Genomic DNA, 19,832 nt, shown 5'->3' with positions numbered 1-19,832 from the left:
CTGTGCAGTTGTGATAGACAGCTGATAAAACCAACTCCTTCCTCTCACCAACTGCTGGATGTAGGCTCAGCACACTCATGCCAAATGCAGGCTCACCACACTCCTACCAGATGTAGGCTTGACACACTCACGCTGGATGTAGGTTGGGCACACTCATGCCGGATGCAGACTCACCACACTCATGCCAGATGCAGGCTCACCACACTCATGCTGGATTCAGGCTCGGCACATTCATGTAGCAGAGTTGGTGTGTGAACTATACCACTATGGTATCTGGTCTGGTCACCTTTCACCAGACTCTTACTGTTGGAACTGGAGCCCACGGATCACCAGCACTGGGTGAGCTAGGAACACACTGAAAGTGCAGACTGTAGCCACTCCCCACCCACTGAATCAGAAGCTTTGTGTTAGAGAAATGCCCGGGTGAGTCACTCACAATGAAGTTGAAGATAAGGACACTTTGAAGATAAGCCTAGAGGTGAGAAGCCAAGAAGCGGTACTTCATGCCATCATCTGGCCTCGCAGAGCAAGGCATGGCGGGAAGAGATCCACAACTCTGTGTTGACATTACCTCCAGGCGGCCCACGCTGTCATTTGTAAAGTTCTGCAAGGGGCTGTGGTTTCAGGCAGATAATGTACAGAATCAATCAGCCGCTGCTCCTCAAAAGAGCTGCAGGCCTTGAGAAGTCAAAACTGCCATTGTGGCAGCTGTCCCCAGTCCGACCCAAGCTTTAGATAATGAATCCAGGAAGCTGTATGGACCCCTGCATGCCAAAGTCATAGCTGTTTCCAAGGCGGCATCTGAAACTTTGCTTTCCGCTCAGGGAAAAATCAATAAACATTATACAGCACATTACATTTTGCACTTTTGTTGTAACAACACGGAAGGCCAATAAATGTGCCCACCCAAAGAAGCAAATGATCATGCGGCTAGGCTCAGCTTGTTTCCAGGCTGGGAGGAATATGATGTTCATCTGCTCTGAGATATGCTGACAGATGCAGTTCAAGATCAATATTACGCAAGAGCCCCCAGGGAGGGGCTGTGACCTGCTCTCTAGCTCAGAGTCACTGCAGTAGGGGGTTCCTGAAGAAATATGGCAGGCATCTGATGTCAACGGTTAGACTTCGGTGTAAAAACAAGCCTGAGGCTTCACAGTAGCAATGTGTTGCGTGTCCAGTGTCATAGCCACACGGGAGCCATGGAGGAGTGCACAGGAGAGGCAGCTGGTGGGAACCGGAGACCTACTGACAGTGTCTGCAGCAGGGAAAGGTGGGCTGAAATCAAAAGCTGACAGGTGTTTCTGGGTTCCAAAGATGCAACTATCCCTGAAATGGCAGGAGCGCTCATTTAGATCAAGGGCAGTCTTAGCCACGGCCAGGTGAGAATATATATGTGTCAGAGTGTTCTGAAGTCTGGGTACCCTTTTCAACACGTAACCTGCTACAGGCTGGAATTCCTGGTGGCAATCAAGGCTTCTTTATTTCTTTAAGAGAGAAATTGGGGGCTCAAGACGAAAGGGAGGAATGGGCTCCACAAGGTAGACCAGAAAGCTCCCAAGGTAGGCCAGAAAGCTCCACAAGGTAGACCAGAAAGCTCCCATATAAGAGAGTGTCTGTCACTTGTCTTTTCTGCCTCTCAGCAGCTCACAAAACACCTGCGCCACCAGAGACCATGTTGAGGTTCAAGGTTGCTAGAATATCCTGGTAATTCTCACATTTTCCCTCCACAGGCTAGACCAAGGTGACACACAGATAAATCAGTGTGGATTTTCTGAATCTCAAATTTGTTTGTTTGTTTTTGAGGCAGACTCTCACTGTGTAGCCCAGGCTTCCCCCAACTCTCTCCTCTTCTCTCCTCACCTCGCCTCTCCTCTGGATTTCCCCTAATTATAATAGAAATTTTTGCTTAAAAGCACAAAGCAGTGAGCATTTTAATGGCTCGGTGTTACAGACAGCACCCCAACAGTCACAGTGTTCCTCCTCAGTTATTTCACATTAAGTGCAATTTCTTAAATTTAAAACAAGAAAGGAAAGAAAACAGAAACAGTGCTGTACTTGAAGGGAACACAATTACGTACGACAACTGCATAACCAAATTAAATCTACCACCTTTAAAATCGATACTAACAGCCCTTCCTAAGTGTGAACGCACCGATGGCTGAAATACAGTCTGCTAGCACATTGCAATTAGCAGCAGCATTTGAACACCGCAGCTGTGCACAGCAGCCCACACAGTGGACATAGGTTTGGTTCAGGCTTCTACACTCAGGGCTGAAAAGGGATCTGGCTGAGTCTCTTAGGTTCCCAATCTGAAAAGCTACCACAAGCTTCAGGCCCTAGGCGGGAGGGACATCAGCGTGTTTGAATCAGGCAGAGTTCTTCTGACAGACAAACTGGTACCATTTTCAGTTCGACCCAGAGCTTTCCAGGCCAAGGGAACAGGACTGCAGGCTGAGGGTGCAGCCCTGACGTGACCACAGCTATTCAAGCATGGTGTCAGAGATGGAAAAAACGGCAGCCCAAGTTCCCCACCGGGGACCCTGGCTTTGCAACCACGGTAAACTAGGTTAATTCAGTATAGTGAAAATGTGGTGTTTGCTTTACTTTTTACATAAAAAAGAACATGTTTTTTAACATTTGCTTATTTGCATGTGGAGGTCAGAGACCAACCTGTGAGAGTCATTCCTTTCCTTGAACTATGTGAGTTCCAGGAATTAAACGCAGGTTGTCAGGCTTGGCAGCAAGCACCTGTACGTGCTAGGGCATCCGGCTTCCCTGCCTGTGTTGCTCTTAACACACACTGACAGAAGGGCCTAATGCAGGCATGCCGATGTGCTAAGCCTTCCTCTTACCACTATTTCACGCACTAGAGATTAGGCCTTTCCAGTGTGTTCTTCTGGACACTCACAGGGTCACTGTGCTTGCTTTCTCGCGAGTCCACCCATTTTTGTAATGAACCGTGAAGCCGCAAGCCTGACTTGTAACAAGTAGAGCCCAGCAGAAAGGAACCCCTCCCAGAAGCAGGCTCAGCAGGCAACAAGTGAGGTCAAGAAAACAATCAAAAGCCTTTCTAAGATCTTCCTTGCTCCTGGATTGGGAGGATCAACATAGTAAAAATGGCAATTCTACCAAAAGCAATCTATAGATTCAATGCAATCCCCATCAAAATCCCATCAAAATTCTTCACAGATCTGGAGAAGACAATAATCAACTTTATATGGAAAAACAAAAAACCCAGGATAGCCAAAACAATCTTATACAACAAAGGATCGTCTGGAGGCATTACCATTGCTGTATTGAAAACAGCTTGGTATTGGCATAAAAACAGAGAAGTCGACCAATGGAATAGAATAGAAGACCCTGACATTAACCCACAAACCTATGAACACCTGATTTTCGATAAAGGAGCTAAAAGTATACAATGGAAAAAAGAGAGCATCTTCAACAAATTGTGCTGGCAAAACTGGATGTCAACCTGTAGAAGAATGAAAATAGATCCATATCTATCACCATGCACAAAACTCAAGTCCAAATGGATTAAAGACCTCAATATCAGTTTGAACACAGTGAACCTGATAGAAGAGAAAGTGGGAAGTACTCTAGAACACATGGGCACAGGAGACCAATTCTTACGTATAACCCCAGCAGCACAGACATTAAGGACCTCATTGAATAAATGGGACCTCCTGAGACTGAGAAGCTTCTGTAAAGCAAAGGACACTGTCACTAAGACACAAAGGCAACCCACCAACTGGGAGAAGATCTTCACCAACCCCGCAACTGACAAAGGTCTGATCTCCAAAATATATAAAGAACTCAAGAAACTAGACCGTAAAAGGCTAATCAACCCAATTATAAAATGGGGCATTGAACTGAACAGAGAATTCTCAGAAGAACTTCAAATGGCCAAAAGACACTTAAGGTCATGCTCAACTTCCTTAGCGATCAGGGAAATGCAAATCAAGACAACTTTAAGATACCATCTTACACCTGTCAGAATGGCTAAAATCAAAAATACCAATGATAGCCTTTGTTGGAGAGGTTGTGGAGAAAGGGGTACACTCATCCATTGCTGGTGGGAATGCAAACTTGTGCAACCACTTTGGAAGGCAGTATGGTGGTTTCTCAGGAAATTCGGGATCAACTTACCCCTGGACCCAGCAATACCACTCTTGGGAATATACCCAAGAGAGGCCTTATCATACAACAAAAGTATATGCTCTACAATGTTCATAGCAGCATTGTTTGTGATAGCCAGAACCTGGAAACAACCTAGATGCCCTTCAATGGAAGAATGGATGAAGAAAGTATGGAATTTATACATATTAGAGTACTACTCAGCAATAAAAAACAAGGACTTCATGAATTTTGCATACAAATGGATGGAAATAGAAAACACTATCCTGAGTGAGGTAAGCCAGACCCAAAAAGAGGAACATGGGATGTACTCACTCATATTTGGTTTCTAGCCATAAACCAAGGACATTGAGCTTATAATTAGTGATCCTAGAGAAGCTAAATAAGGAGAACCCAAAGAAAAACACATAGGCATCCTCCTGAATATTAACCTTCAGCAAGCGATGAAAGGAGACAGAGACAGAGACCCAAATTGGAGCACAGGACTGAAATCTCAAGGTCCAAATCAGGAGCAGAAGGAGAGAGAGCACGAGCATGGAACTCAGGACCGCGAGGGGTGCACCCACACACTGAGACAATGGGGATGTTCTATTGGGAACTCACCAAGGCCAGCTGGCCTAGGTCTGGAAAATCCTGGGATAAAACCGGACTCTCTGAACATAGCGGACAATGAGGACTACTGAGAACTCAAGAACAATGGCAATGGGTTTCTGATCCTACTGCACGCACTGGCTTTGTGGGAGCCTAGGCAGTTTGGATGCTCAACTTACTAGACCTGGATGGAGGTGGGGGTTCCTTGGACTTCCCACAGGACAGGGAACCCTGATTGCTTTTCGGGCTGGGGGGAGACTTAATTGGGGGAGGGGGAGGGAAATGGGAGGCGGTGGCGGGGAAGAGACAGAAATCTTTAATAAATAAATAAATTAAAAAAAAATAAAATTAAAAAAAAAGAAAGTTAAAAAAAAGCCTTTCTAATCCTTTAGCATTGGTCAGCTATCAAGGTCAAAGGTCATTTCCTACCAGGAGACTCCACCTTCTGGTCCCACCCTCTCCAGGGGCCCACATGGTCCTCATCCTCTCGCCTCAGCCTCTCAAGTTGAGATTTGAGTTTTTATACCATCATTTCTTTTTTTTTCCTTAAAAATCGGCGCTTTCTTGTTCTGATCTTATAGAAAGTCCTAGCAGATGAGGAAACAGTCACTCATAACAAGGGGCAGTCCTTGGTCCTGTGAGAGCGTATATACATGTGTGCACACATGCTTTTGGACGTGGTTGTAGGTTATACCCCCAAAATAGCTACACTCAGACTATGGACTGTGCTTCTAAGATTCATGTTAGAATGAAGTGTACCAGTATTCCGCAAGAAAAAGCACATGCTAGTCCGTGGAAAAGCACTATAGTTTTGTGATATATGGACAAATCTTGAGAAGCACTGAAAATAGAAAAGGAGAGAGAGAGAGAGAGAGAGAGAGAGAGAGAGAGAGAGAGAGAGAGAGAGAGAGAGAGCGCAGGAGAGAAGAGAGACAGAGCGCAGGAGAGAAGAGAAACAGAGAAGACAGAGCAAATCATCATGTGATGCGACTCCAGGCAGCTTTGCTGTGGGTACCACATGAGTGGCCTTGGGCTCAGGTCTTGGCTCAGATCCTGAGTAACCACTAGACCTTGGGGATTTTCCCTTTCTGTTTTACGCACATTTCAGGCACTTTCTTTCCACTTCCTTCCTGAGCTCTAGTTCCCATCATCGGAAGACAGGGATAGCGATGCCCACGTTGCAGGGATTTTATAGGATAAGAAGCAATTCTATAGAAGAGCAAGCATAGAGTGTCTGGCCCAAAAGCAGCTGCTCAAGGAAAAAGAGGCAGCTGACGTTTTTAGCCACACTATGAGAAGTAAGAGAAAATTGCAGTGGTGATTGCAAAAGTCACATGCAGTGAGCACCTACTACGTGGGAGCCACCTACTATGTGGGCTGCACGAGTGTTTAGCGCACTAAATTCTGACAAGGAGTTTGCAGAGAAGAGCGTGTTATACCTCTAACATTCTCCATCTTGTAAAGACAGGGTCTCTCGCTGGACTCAGGGTGCGCCGTTTTCAATGAGTCCTTTAGGAATGGCCTGTCTACCTCCTGCCTCCACCCCAGTACTGGGATGACAGATCTACCCCCAGCCCCCACCACATCTTGCTTGTATGTAGATACTGAATGCAGGTTCTCATGCTTGCACAGCAAGCTTTTACCCACTGAGCCATCTCCCCAGCCCTGAACTGAGTTCTTAACCATCAAAGAACAAAGCAGCTGGAATGTGCCCAAAGGCCTAGACTTCTCTTTAGACCTGTTTCCCCGGGAGGGAGGGGGACGGGAGGAGGTACAGGAGGTGAGGAGGATGTGAACCACAGACAAGACAATGTCTTCTCCAAACTCTTCTGTGTCATTTAGAGTCATCCCATAAAGGAGAAACTGTAAGCTGGGTGGGTAGGGCTGCCAGTAACCATAACATTTAGGTGGCTGAGACAGAAAGATACGAGGTTAAAGATCAGCCTGGGCTATATAGTGAGGCCCGGTGCTGGTGCGCTTTCTTGTTGCTCTGACAGAAACAGCGAGAGAGGGGAAGAACTTACTTTGGTTAATGGTTTATGCAGTGGGTGGCCACCTCCCTATATGCTGCAGCCCTTTAACACAGTTCCTCGTGTTGTGGTGACCATCCACTCACCCCAACCATAACGTTATTTTCGTTGCTACTTCATAACTGCAATTTTGCTACTGTTATATCTAATGTAAATATCTGTGTTTTCTGGTGGCCTTAGGTGATCCCCATGAAAAGCTAAGAACCACTGATTTAGGGGCTAGAGCCCCCCAATCCCACCACCTTGCAAGACACCAAAGGTGTGACGGGAATGGTTTGCAGCTATGGCCGTGGCAGTGGCAGGCAGCTGGCTGCATGGCCCCAGCAGTTAGGAAGCAAGGAGCTTATGCAGGAAGCCCACCCAGCCTATAGCCCCCTCAGCTGTACCCTGGGCCCTGCATCTGACAGCTGAGCCCCCATTCAGAAAGTTCAACAACTTTCCAAGTCAGGGTTGCCAGCTGGGAACCAAGCATTCAAACACAGGGCCTGCCTACAGGGAACATTCCATATTCAAACTATACCAGGCACTATCTACAAACAAACACAGGCTGGCCAGGAGAGACAGCCCTGCCGGTGAAGCGTTTGCTGCACAAGTTGATAGAGAGAGCTCACAGAGCTGGGAAGGCGATGATAGGTGGATGTTTAGGGTGCACTGCTCAGCCAGCCTTGACTTCTCTGTGACCTCTAGGCTAACAAAAGGCACTGTCTCAAATGCAAGGTGTACAGGGTCTGGTGGACCATTCTACTGTCTCCCGTCCATATGTCTAGTGGCCCTGGAAGAAGCGGAAGGGGGCTGCGGCAATGGTTCGTGAAGGGCTGTGGGGAAGGGGTGGGAGAAGGAAAAAGAAAACAGCCAGGAGGAATGACCCCAGTGCTCTGCCAGGCTGGCACGGCCCCAGAGTGGTGGTGGTGGAGGGGATTTATTACTTTCTGTGTTGTACCTGATAGCAAGAGGTTTTATTACTATGAAATACAAGTCATCCAACGCCTTAGTGAGGAAAGGAGGAAATAAATCCTGCCTGGAGCAGGGTTGGAGGAGATCCTAGGGTTTAAGGACAAACGTGGAGGATTTCCCACTTGCAGTGGTCATCTATATCCAGCATAATGAAGTCGCCCCTTTTGGGAGGGGCTCAAAGCACTGGTCATAGCCGATGATTCTCTCTACATCTTCAGGGAACTGCCACTTAAGTCCTGCAAAGCAAAGACTTGCTCATCTGTAGAGCGGCTGTGATGGGAAGGACTGCAGGGCCATAGCGGGAAGGTATTTCCGTGAGGGCCAGGAACAGGGTGACAGGAGCATTTCCTGCATCTGCCCTAAAGAGGAACCCCAGGACAAGTGGCCTGCCAGGTGAGACTGGAGGAATGAGCTGTGGAGAGGCAGAATCTGGTCTGGTAGGGTGATCTTCCTTCGGCATCCTCTCTGTGGAAGAATGAGGTGGGAGTCCCCTCTGCATGCTGTGAATATGTTTTGTAACAATTGGTTAAGAAAGAAACTGCTTCAGCCTATGGCAGGGCAGAGTATAGTTAGGCGGAAAAATCAGAACAGAAAGATATACACAGAGAGTAGGCAGAGTCAAAGAGATGCCATGTAGCTGCCAAAGGAGGCAGATACCATGAAGCTGCCGAAAAAGCAAGAGGTAACCAACCATGAGCCTCATGGTAAAATATAAAATAAGAGAAATGGGTTAATTTAATATGTAAGAGCTAGCTAGAAATACACCTAAGCTATTGGAGAAACAGTGTGGTAATTAACATAGTTTCTGTGTGATTATTTGGGTCTGGATGGACAGGAAACATATGAGTGGTCTCTGTTTACAAAATGGCCCCCACTGTCTGGGGCATGGATCCACATAAGACCTAAAAAATGTTTGTTTGTTTTTTCTTGTTGTTGTTATTTTTCTTTTGTTTTGTTTTGTTTCTTTAAAAAGAGGGCTTTTAGACCCACAAAAATGGGAGCCAAGCACAGTTTCTTGGTAGTAGAGGATGGCTATCTGTGCTTACAGAAGAAGAATCACCTGTCCTGTTCCTTGGACCTCAGACGAAATTTCTCCCCTAAATGAAGTTTAAAAGGAAAATCATTTCATTGTCAAAGTCCAGGAGAAATGGAGTTTGATGGTCACATTTCTAACAAGACAAAAGGAGACAAGGCAGGCCCTGGCAGGGGGCTAAGTCTAGTGAATGAATGGTGGGCCTACGGGAAGAGGAGGAAGGGGAGCTTGGGTCCATCCATGTGTTGTAATAAAAACAGGCATTGAGCCTAGAAACCACCAGCAACAAAGCTTGAGACCTTGGGTCTGCTTGAAAAACAGGAATTAAGTCTTCTTGTTTATTTCTTTTTGTGTGTATGTGGGTGGGGTTTCAATGTACACAGGCATTTGCCTGCATGTATGTCTGTGCACTATGAGCATCCAGTGCCCAAGGAAGCCAGAAGAGGACATCAGATCTGCTGGAAATGGAGTTACAGAGGATTGTTATGAGCCACCGAGAATGGAACCCTGGCCCTTTGGAGAGGAGTCAACCACTGAACCATCTCTCCAGCCTCACAACGTGTATGTCTGAAAGAAAAAGGTCAGTGTTTCTTATTCAATACAGGCAGAAAAAGAGAAGGGGAGGAGGAGGAAAAAGAGGAGCAAAAGGAGGAGGGGGAAGGGGAAGAGGGTTGGTGGAAGAAAGGAGGGGCTCGTGGGAGAGGAGGAGATTATTCTCAACATTATGGCAAAGTTTCTCTGAAGAACAAACATCTATGACCGAGGAAAGGGGACGGCATCACTGGCAATAACTCATCACAGAAAGAAAGAAAATTTAGGTGCAGCAATTGTGTAGAATGCTGGTGTAGCGTGCAAGCAGCCATTTTCTCATAATCACTCGGCTGTCATGTTGAGCAGTGCATGGAAAAAGCATTAGGATAATTTACTATTGCTTATGAACAATAAATTAACAGGATTGCTTGCTGTTTTGCATTTCCTGCTAATACAATACCTCTTGAGGGTCACAGGCAAGGAGGCTGTCAGGCAGACAGAGCCAGTGACAGGCATTTCACTGCGAGGACACAAAGTGGCACATGTGTCCAGGCCAGGGCATCGCATCTGTGCTCGCAATTGGCCTCTGAGTGTTTCAGACACGACTTCGAGAGCTGATCCCTGACGTGGAGCAAGCCCCCTCTCTTCCTGGCCCAGGAAACGCACGCGTGTCTTCAAAGCAAATGAAAATTCTTTTGTTTTTGAGAATAAGATCCCCAAACCCCTTCCAACCTGGACTGGTATAAGCCAGGCTCCTGACTGAGGTGATAAATTAACCATCACTTGCACAGCTAAAGGCTGAAAATCAGAGAAGAGGTCCCAGGATGTTCAGGATCCCAGCAAATCATTCCTCTTTTCTCGAGAAGGCAGAACTCAGGGCGCATTTCCCAGATTTTTATGGCTAAGCGTGGTGGCACAAAGTTGTAATCTTAGCACTTCAGAGGCAGAGGCAGGAGGATTGCTGCAAGTTTGGGGCCAGCTTCAGCTACAAATCAACTTCTAGAGCAACCAGAGCTACACAAAAGATAAAGCAAACAAATACACAAACCAAAGCATAAAGAAACCCAACCAGACTCTTCTTTAGTTATCTTCCTGGATATGGGAAGTAGACAAGATTGCCGAGCAAAAATTGGGATCTTGGGGGAGGGGTGGGATAGGGGTAAGGGGAGATGGGGAGAGAAGTGTGAGAAGGGGAGGATGGGGGGAATTTGGGGAATTGGGATGGTTGGGATAAAGGAAGGATGGTTATGGGAGCAGGGAAGCATGTATCATAATTAAGGGATCCAGCTTAGGGTGGGCAAGAGACCTGAACCTAGAGGGGCTCCCAGGTGCCCAGAGGGATGTCGCCAGTTAGTGCCTTGGTCAGCTGAGGAAAAGGAACCTCAAATGGCCCTATCCTATAACCACACTGATGAATATCTTGCATAACACCATAGAACCTTCATTGGGCGATGGATGGAGATAGAGACAGAGACCCACATTGGAGCACCAGAATAAGCTCCCAAGGTCCCAATGAGGAGCAGAAGGAGGGAGAACACAAGCAAGGAAGTCGGGACCGTGAGGGGTGCACCCACCCACTGAGACAGTGGGGCTGATCTATTGGGAGCTCACCAAGGCCAGCTGGTCTGGAACTGAAAAAGCATGGGATAAAACCGGACTCTCTGAACAATGAGGACTGATGAGAAGCCAAAGACAATGGCACTGGGGTTTGATCCTACTTCATGTTCTGGCTTTGTGGGAGCCTAGCCAGTTTGGATGCTCACCTTCCTAGACCTAGATGGAGGGGGGAGGACCTTGGACTTTCCACAGTGCAGGGAATCCTGACTGCTCTTCGGACTGGAGAGGGATGGGGAAAGGAGTGGGGGGAGGGGGAATGGTGTGGGAGGAAGGGGAGGGAAATGGGAGGCTGGGAGGAGGCGGAAATTTTTTTTAAGTTTTCAATAAAAAAAAAACAAAACAAAACAAAAAAAATCCTGACCAAATAGAGCTGCCCGGAAGAGGGACAGCCTGGGACAAAGCTGCAGGGGGCGCTCTTTCACTAAGCGGCACAGAGGACAGTCATCCCGCTGTTGAGTGTAAAGAGGTGGAGAAGGGGGTCGCTCTGGGCGGGCAGATACAGCCAGAGGCCTCCTTCCACTGCCTGTGAATAGATGTCCCACTGCTGCGTCAGGGAAAGAGGCGGCAGAAAAGGCACCCATTGCTCTTTTCACTTTCTGCTGATTCAATTTCATATTGCATCCAGCTGCTGCCGGGATGGTGGGTGAATCTGCGGGGAGCCTCAAGGGCCAGAAGAGGCTAATGGAGACTGTGCCCTGGCCAGCTGGTCTACTCAGAGGGTGGGAAGCCATGGGGGAGGGGCTGGGTGACCGGTTGGTCACTGCTATTATCACTACAGCTGAGGGGAGCAAGACTTGAATTCTAATAAAGCAGAGTCCCAAGCATTCAATACTACTCTGGTTGGTACTGGAGATTTATCTGGAAAGGAGAGGCGGGGGAAGAAAGGAAAGGAACTCCCATAGTGCCCACCACTGTATGTGGGTATGCAGGGCATCTGGGGGACATTCATGTGCCACTACACTCCCTGCCCCCGCAAACACGTGCAAACATGTTTGCATACTAAAACTCTACCCTAGAGTAAACAGAGATGGATTAGGAAGGTGCCCGTGGGTGGCCGAACAGATCATTCAGTGGCTAGGGCCAGCCCCACTAGAAAGACAATGGGAAGTTTGGGGAAAGAGCGCCATCTTGGGGCAGGGTCGCTTCTTCTTTGTAGGTGGCAGCCAAGGCCAAGGGGAGTCACCCAACCTGCTTCCTTTCTGTAAAAGGACTCATTACTTGGAATCACCTCGAGGCTGAAGAAAGATGACAAAGGGCGTGCCTGTTTCTCAGATTACCCTTCACAAGCAGACAGGTCAGATAGCTGCTCCTAGAGGGGCAAGGCTGGCTGACTGTGTGACTCTCAGTTGTTTGGCCTCCCCAAGGGGACACGAATGCCCCAAAATCAAAGACAACCCCCCTCCCCAAATACACCCCTCTCAGAGGCAGCCCGAGTGAGGCACCCTCCCTGGGTAAACTGTGCCCTGGTAAATGACAGTCAGCAAGGAGCCTCTGGGTCCTAAGGCCTGGGTTTCAGGAGACACACGTTCTGGAAGGTGACTTTTCATAGGCCTTTCTTCTTGTTCTACTTCAAATCCAGACAGAGTAGCTTACAGTGAATTTCGCCAAGATCCAATCAGAGGCTTGGGGAAAGACGGGAGCTGTCCACAGCTGCCATCACACCCGCTGTGACTGGGATGTGATCAAGAATAAAGGAACCACTGTGCGGCCTGCAGGAAGCACCTCAAAGTGTCAAGAGATCTGAAGGCAGTGTGGGGGTGTGAGGACACTCCTGCGAAAGCTGCCCCAAGGATCGTGGCCTTCAGGGTACTGTTTCCTCCTGCTCAAGAATGCCAGTCCAGAAGGGAGAGGTGGTGGAGAGTCATGGGCTCTCCCCCAGGGACAGCAGCTTGGCAGTGTGAGAGCCTGGGACTGTGTGTGGGAACCCTAATGGGTACAGCACTTCCAGGCCATAGCCAAGCCAGCTCCCATTCATCTCCACAGAGGAGGTGTTCGAGGGCAGCAGGGTAGAGGCAGTGACGATGTCTACGGCTTTGTCTTCTGTGGTCCGTCATTCAAAATGAGCATCAGGAAGCTAGCTATGGCGGCACGGGCCTGCAATCTCAATGCTCCAGAGGTTGAAGCAAGAAGACAGCAAGTGTAAGGCCAGCCTGGGCTACCTGGATAGATGCTGTCTTTAAAAACCAGGCGCTATGGATGTAGCTCAGTAGTGGGGCACCTACCTGGCATGCCCGAGGCCCTGGGTTCAATACCTGGCTCTGTAGGGCAGAGGGAGGTGGGGCGGGTGGCGGGGGTAATGTGAGACCCACAGTGTCCCTGAGGTAACTCTTCTTCTCTCATCCCCTTTGTTCTCAAAGTCCTAGGCGGGACGCTCTACAGAGAACTAAGCTACACATCTAACCCAGGCCTTCCTTATTTGGATACCAGGAGGGAAAGTGAGAGATTCTGGGTCTCCCTTGCTTGCCCTTGAGAGGAGGCAAGAAGTTGACACATAGGAGCCAAAAGATTCTGGCTGCAAGAAGGGAGCTGGTGACAGCAGATGTCATCACGGGCCATGATTGGCAGTCACCTTCCTGGGAAGAAGCTGCTTCCCCAGACAGCTCTCAGTTTTCCATCTACCCCCTGGGGTTGAGAGTGGGGTGCTGGGTGTGTGGGGTGGGGCAGCCTGTCTCCAAGGAGCTCTCTGCTCCAGGCAAAGGAGGCCTCTCATCCAAAGATGCTCAGATTCCTGTGGCCTCTCCTTTGAAGTCCTTAGGTGCCTGGAGAAGGTGGGAATCCCGCAGGGAGAAATCACCACAGGCATCTCTCAGGCTGGTCGCCTCTAGCACCTGAATGTGTTTTGACTTGGGAACAAAGTACACTACAAAATGAGTCCCCCACATCCAAGCTGGCTTTGAGCTTTGATCTCAAATTGGAACCTTTCAAGCTATTTCACATTTGGCCAAACAGGGTTCTTGCTTTTCTTCTTTTTCTTAAGAAAGAATGCCGACCTGAAGGGCCCCTGGGCCCCAGCGGGTTCTGAGGAGACCACACGGCAGCTTGCTCCGTGACTGAACCATCACCGATCACAACTCCTTCTCACCCTGTGAGCTGGGCCATCTGCCCTGTGAGCTGGGACATGAATAGGGTTGGGGGGGTCACTCTGGGCTCATGATTTAGAGGGCCAGTCAGCTTTGCTCCCAGTACAAATGCCAGGCATGAGGCCAAGCAGCCTTGAGAACCTGGGGCAGCTACTGTTCAAACTGTCAGACAAAACGTCTAGTGTAGCCGTTCTCAACCTGTGGGTCGTGACCCCGCCCCAAAGACCATCAGAAAACAGGAATGCTTACATTATGATTCAGAATAGTAGCAGAGTTAGCCATGAAGTAGCAATGAAAATAATTTTATGGTTGGGGGTCACTACAACACGAGGAACTGTGTTAAAGTGTCTCAGCATTAGGAGGGTTGAGAACCACCATGCTAGAGCAATCTGCTCCTTTTGGGGATAATCCAATGGACAAACACACCAACCTCTCTGGAGACGACCCATCCAGCAGCAGCTCTCTCAGAACCAGGAAGGCCTCACTCCGGAAGCCCTTCTGCCTGTCCTCAGAGCAGGCAGCCAGGACCCTAGATAATTGACAGGTAGGGTATTCTAAGCCCACCTCCCCCTGCAGGCAGAAGGGGTCTCACCAGGAGCAGGAAGAGCTACAGAAACCCCAGAGCAGCAGAGATCTTAAGTCACTAACTTGTCCCTGGGTCTTGCAGACTCCACATCAGCTAAGCATTAAAATGTTCACAGAATGAATACCCGAATCTCACAGGCATTTAATTAAAACAGCAGACAGCGCTGGTTGGAACATCTTTCTTTTCAAAGCCTAATCTCACTGAATGTGTGGTCTTTTCTGGAGGGAATCATGGCCCCATACTTTATTTCTAGAGATCTCCTAAAAGAAGGACTTCCAAATGGAGGTCCGGGTCCTCTAACTCAGCAGTTAGGGACTGACTGCCACTGTGATGTGACCAGCCTCTACCTTCACCCATCTGCCATCACGCCTTCCCTTCTGTGACAGACAACAACATCCTCTGAAAATGAGCTGGGTGAAGAGAGTTCCTGGAGTCTCGAGAGGGACTCAACAGTTGTCAGGACAATTAAAGACTATCTGGGGACTTCAGAGGCTGGATTGAATGCCTCTTGCAGGAGGAGAGAGGCATGACCTGAGGGGGACCAGTGGCAGAACACTGTGGTTTGACTGGAAAATGTCCTGTGGAGGCTTGTGTGTCAGAACACTGGAGTCCAACCACAAGGCTGGACGGTCGTGGAACCTTAGGCGGTAGAAGCGGGCCTCGTGACTTCATAGCCCAGCCTCACTGCCTGTATCTTCTCTGCTTCATACATGTGGACACAAGGTGCCTAACCACCTCGCTCCCTGCCATTGTGCCTTCCCATCACAATGCACCATGTCCCCTCAAGGTATAAGCCCCAAACAAACCCTCCTTCCCCACAAGGAAGAGAGGTGGGGCAGAGGGAATATGGATGGAGGTTTTTAATGTATGTAGGAACTGTAAGCCACAGATTCTGAATTCTGAGAGCACACTCCAGCCATCCGTTCTCTTGACCTTGTCACTTGCCTGGAATGGACACGGCCATAGATAGGATCCGCTCTCCACCATCCATCATTTGGAAAAATAGTTGCCAGGAATTTCTGCAACTAGATAAGCACAGTGCACGCACCGCTTCTAGGCCATGCCAAAGCCTGGATGCAAGAGAATGTTCCAGACACCAAACATTTTCTTAGGGGTTCATCCTCCTTGAGAAAAAGAGGGCTTTTCTGCACTCCACACACAGCCGGAACTCCACACACAGCCGGAACTCCACACACAGCCAGAACTCCACACACAGCCGGAACTATACACACAGCCGGAACTATACACACAGCCGGAACTCCACACACAGCCGGAACTCCACACACAGCCGGAACTATACACACAGCCGGAACTATACACACAGCCGGAACTCCACACACAGCCGGAACTCCACACACAGCCGGAACTCCATACACAGCCGGAACTATACACACAGCCGGAACTATACACACAGCCGGAACTATACACACAGCCGGAACTACACACACAGCCGGAACTACACACAGCCAGCACACCACAAACAGCCAAAACTACACACAGCCAGCACACCACACACAGCTGGAACTCCACACACAGCCAGAACTCCATACACAGCCGGAACTCCATACACGGCTGCTCAGACTCTGGAAAAATAGAAAGCCATGTATCTCTGGGTAGAGATTTCACTTTACAACTGTGATATCTCCCACTGTCCCTCACCCTCCCAGACTTCCAAATGGAGGTCCGGATCCTCCTGGGAGCAGAATCTCTGACGTGCCCCATGGTAAAATAGCTGCATGGGGACACTCAGACCGTGGCAGTGACGCGGGTCTCTAGATGGTGAGATCTGCCTTGTTCTCCCTGTTAGAACAGACGGTCAACTCTGCAAATAACTGAATTACGTGAATTACGTCCTTTCCTTTCTTGCAGTTCCCCAGTGCCTGGGTCAGGGTTCTCAGCACTTGGAAGTGAGAGGCTTCTCGTGCTCACTAACAAAGAAGATTTGGATTCAGCACGTACGTATGTATGGGAAAGAGACAGAGGTGACAGCCATGGAGATGAAAAGGCCTGAGAAGGAAAAGAATTAAGATGTAGTCACGTGAGGACAAACTCATAGACCTACAAAAGATGCCAACATATAAGGACCCATGGAGTATATCTTCCTTGCCTAAACAGATCAATATATTCACCTGTTATAGCAGTGGTTTAAGGCTTTGTGTTCTCAAGGCCAAATCACATGATATGAATACGGGGACACAGGTGTGTTCCAGAACGTGACCACTGTCAGTCAGACAAGTGTAACAGTGCAGGGCTTCAAATGCACAACCCTCAGAGTGGTCCTCAGAACTCCTGATGGCACTGCCATGACCTTTCTTTCTAACGATCAACTCCTCATGAAGCCTGACCTTGACGATGGGGTCACTCACGCTTGTCTCTCAAAGGCTGGCTCTTCATGCCTCCAGGGAGCAGCAGTGTCATGTGGTAGGAGTCGCACCCCAGGGTCTGCGTAAGTCCTGCCACCCACCAAGGTGTCACTGCCTCAGTCTGAAAGGGATCAACGATCTCTGCCGAGCTCCCTAAAATGGGGCTTCACTATAGCCAAGAATGCTGGCACCGCTGGGAGGTAGCAGTGTAAACCAACAGCACCCATAGGTGCCTCCTTCCAGCCTATCTCCAGCAGGACAGTTAGACTAGAAAGACAAAGTCCTTCCTATGCAGCAATTATTTTAATTTTTTTTTACTTCAAAAACGACTATAAAGCTATCAAATCACCTTTCTGCTAGACTGCAAGGCGATCTGTACAAAGTAGACAAGATGGATGGCTTCAAGTGACAGAGGCCCAGGCTCGAGTTCCAGCCTGCATTTGCTCATCAGAAAGATGGGGCTGAGAGCAGAAGAGACGACAGAAGGACCGGAGGACACGATGGCGAGAGCCTGACGCAGAGCTGACACTGAAGGGGCCATTGTTATCGTGAGGTATTTCCAGACACGCAGACAGCCAAAAAGCACCCGAACAACCAAAGAGCATCACAGCACATGAGCGTAAGGTCTGGACATTTTATTCATGGCCATAATCTACTTAGGGTGGTTTTATACCTAAATCTGAGAGTTGTGGTAGACCCTGACACTAGGTGCCAGTTACTTCCTTAAAAAGTTATCTAGCTGTTACATAGAGAAACCCTGTCTCAAAGTAAAAGAGAAGAAAATTGTTTTAAAATTTAAAAGCCTTATATTCCATGAATTACGATGAATACCACTTTCTATTCTAATCTATTCTTTTAAGATTTTTATTATTTTAAATCGCATGTGCATGTGTGCATGTTTGTGCATGAGTACATATGAGAGCAGGTAGGTGGAAGCCAGAAGCAAAGGATTCCCCTGGAGCTGGGGACACAGGTGGTTGTGAACCACTTGACATTAGTGTGGGACCCAAACTCGGGTCCTCTTCAAGAGTGGGATGTGATCTTAATCACTGAGCCAATTCTCCAGTCCCATTTTATTATTTTTGAGATGTATGTAGCCAAGGTTGGCCTTGACTCGCCATAGAACCAAGGATGGCCTTGAACTCCTGAATCTCTGTTTCAACCTTCTGAGTGCTGGGATACAGGTGTGTGCCACCAAACCTGCCTTATGTGGTATTGGGGATTGACCCCAGGGTACTATGAGTGCTGAGCAAGCAACTGGCCAGGTTGAGTTCGGGGAGAGCAAAAGTGACATGCATGAGTGACAGGTTTACCAATGGTGGGAGGTTGGGGAAGTAAGACGTAAAGAGGTTAGGGAAAGATTTTTATAGCTCTGCTTGTCCGCATCCACTCACCGTTGCGGTCAGGACACTGATGGTTTCAAAAGCCCCCACAGCACACAATATGTAGCATAGACAGTTTTTACTATACCATAAAGGAAAACCAAATTATATGAAATGTGTGCTTTGTAAGACAGGAAGAAGGGGAAATGTACGTGACATGTGAAGGGACAGATTACCAAGGAATGCTGATCTATGCTGTTCACTCTGCAATGATGTATAAGCCATGCACCAATGTTTTACAATGAAAGGAAGAATGAAAAATTGTCACTCCCAGGATGACTTTCTCATGAATCTTTGTATTTTATTCCAACCCATTGCTTTCATTTTTACTTTTTTTTTTAATAGATAAGATTTTGTTTTGTTCTTTCTAACGAATCCTCCTGTCGATGCATGCTGAGTATCTGGGCTTACAGGTGCTCACTAGTATGTCCAATCATGGCTTGCTTCAGTTTCTATGTGGTCCCGAGGATCAAGTAACCCTTAACTTACTCTGCCTGTGAGTTTAGATTTGTGGCCTTTATACTTTTGACCTCTGTTGCTTTGAAAGGGCTCATAAACTACTTCCTTGGATATTCTGAAGAGATGGGCAATAAAAACAAAGATGCCAAAGTCATTTAAATGGTGGGGGGGAGGTAGGTGTTGAGTGGCCTTTTTGGCATAGGCAGGCAGTCATCGGCAGGGTTTCCAGATCCTTCCGTGGCCAGAGCTGAGACTGGCAACAGACACAGTGCATGCGTTCAGCAAGGGGGCTCGTTTTCCGACACAGACCGCTCCGTGTTTATTATAACCTTAGATCCTCGCCTCTTGAAGTCAGATTTTGTTTTATGTCTATCCATATCTTATTCTCCAGGCTCCATAAAAGGCTGCTCTCAGAGTCCCCAAATGAAGCTTACAGAATCTGACTACTTGAGATGCAGTTAAGGCAGATTTGAAAAGATCCTAAAACAGGCATTTCAAATTGATAAAATCATAACAGTGATATCTTCAAACTACCCTTGATTTCTGGTTATATGAACAGGGAAAATCCTCCAGGAACTAGGAAGGCAGGCCCTTTCGTGACAGCTCACACTCACTGTGGCCCACTGGAGTAGGTAGACAACAGAGAGGTGACTACATGGGGTAACCTTGTCTCTGGAGACTAGGCTGGCCAGCTTCAGCAAGCAGAGGTACAACAGCCAATTCTGTTTGAATTTCAGATTAAGAACACACACACACACACACACACACACACACACACACACACACACACACACACACAAAGTTTCTAATGGTCACACTGAAAACTTACTGTTATAAGCAATTCAAATATACTAGGGTGTCTCACTGTTAACACCTCTACCCTGGCCTCTGTCCCTAGGAAATGTGGGCTATGTGGGAGACAGGAATGTGTGGGGACCATAGCAGAATGAATGGCACTGAGTGGCCATCCCTCCCTCCCACCTTTTCTCAGCTCCTCTCTAAGGAGGCTCCTCTCTGGCCAGCCCCCTCCGTGTCTGTCTTCTGTTTGGAAATAAAAGCCTTCTCTCAT

At 48.1% G+C, this 19,832-nt stretch overlaps 1 protein-coding gene across 4 annotated transcripts in view; it reads right to left on the bottom strand.

The window, feature by feature from the left end:
• Window positions 1-19,832, bottom strand: part of Susd4 (sushi domain containing 4) — a 130,283-nt gene that overhangs the window by 17,721 nt on the left and 92,730 nt on the right. The window lies entirely within an intron of this gene.

Source organism: Microtus pennsylvanicus, chromosome 10 (assembly GCF_037038515.1).
Source record: "Microtus pennsylvanicus isolate mMicPen1 chromosome 10, mMicPen1.hap1, whole genome shotgun sequence".
In the NCBI taxonomy this organism is placed as follows: Eukaryota; Metazoa; Chordata; class Mammalia; order Rodentia; family Cricetidae; genus Microtus; species Microtus pennsylvanicus.
Note: the sequence above shows the minus strand (reverse complement) of the source record. Positions and strands in the feature narration are given on the sequence as shown.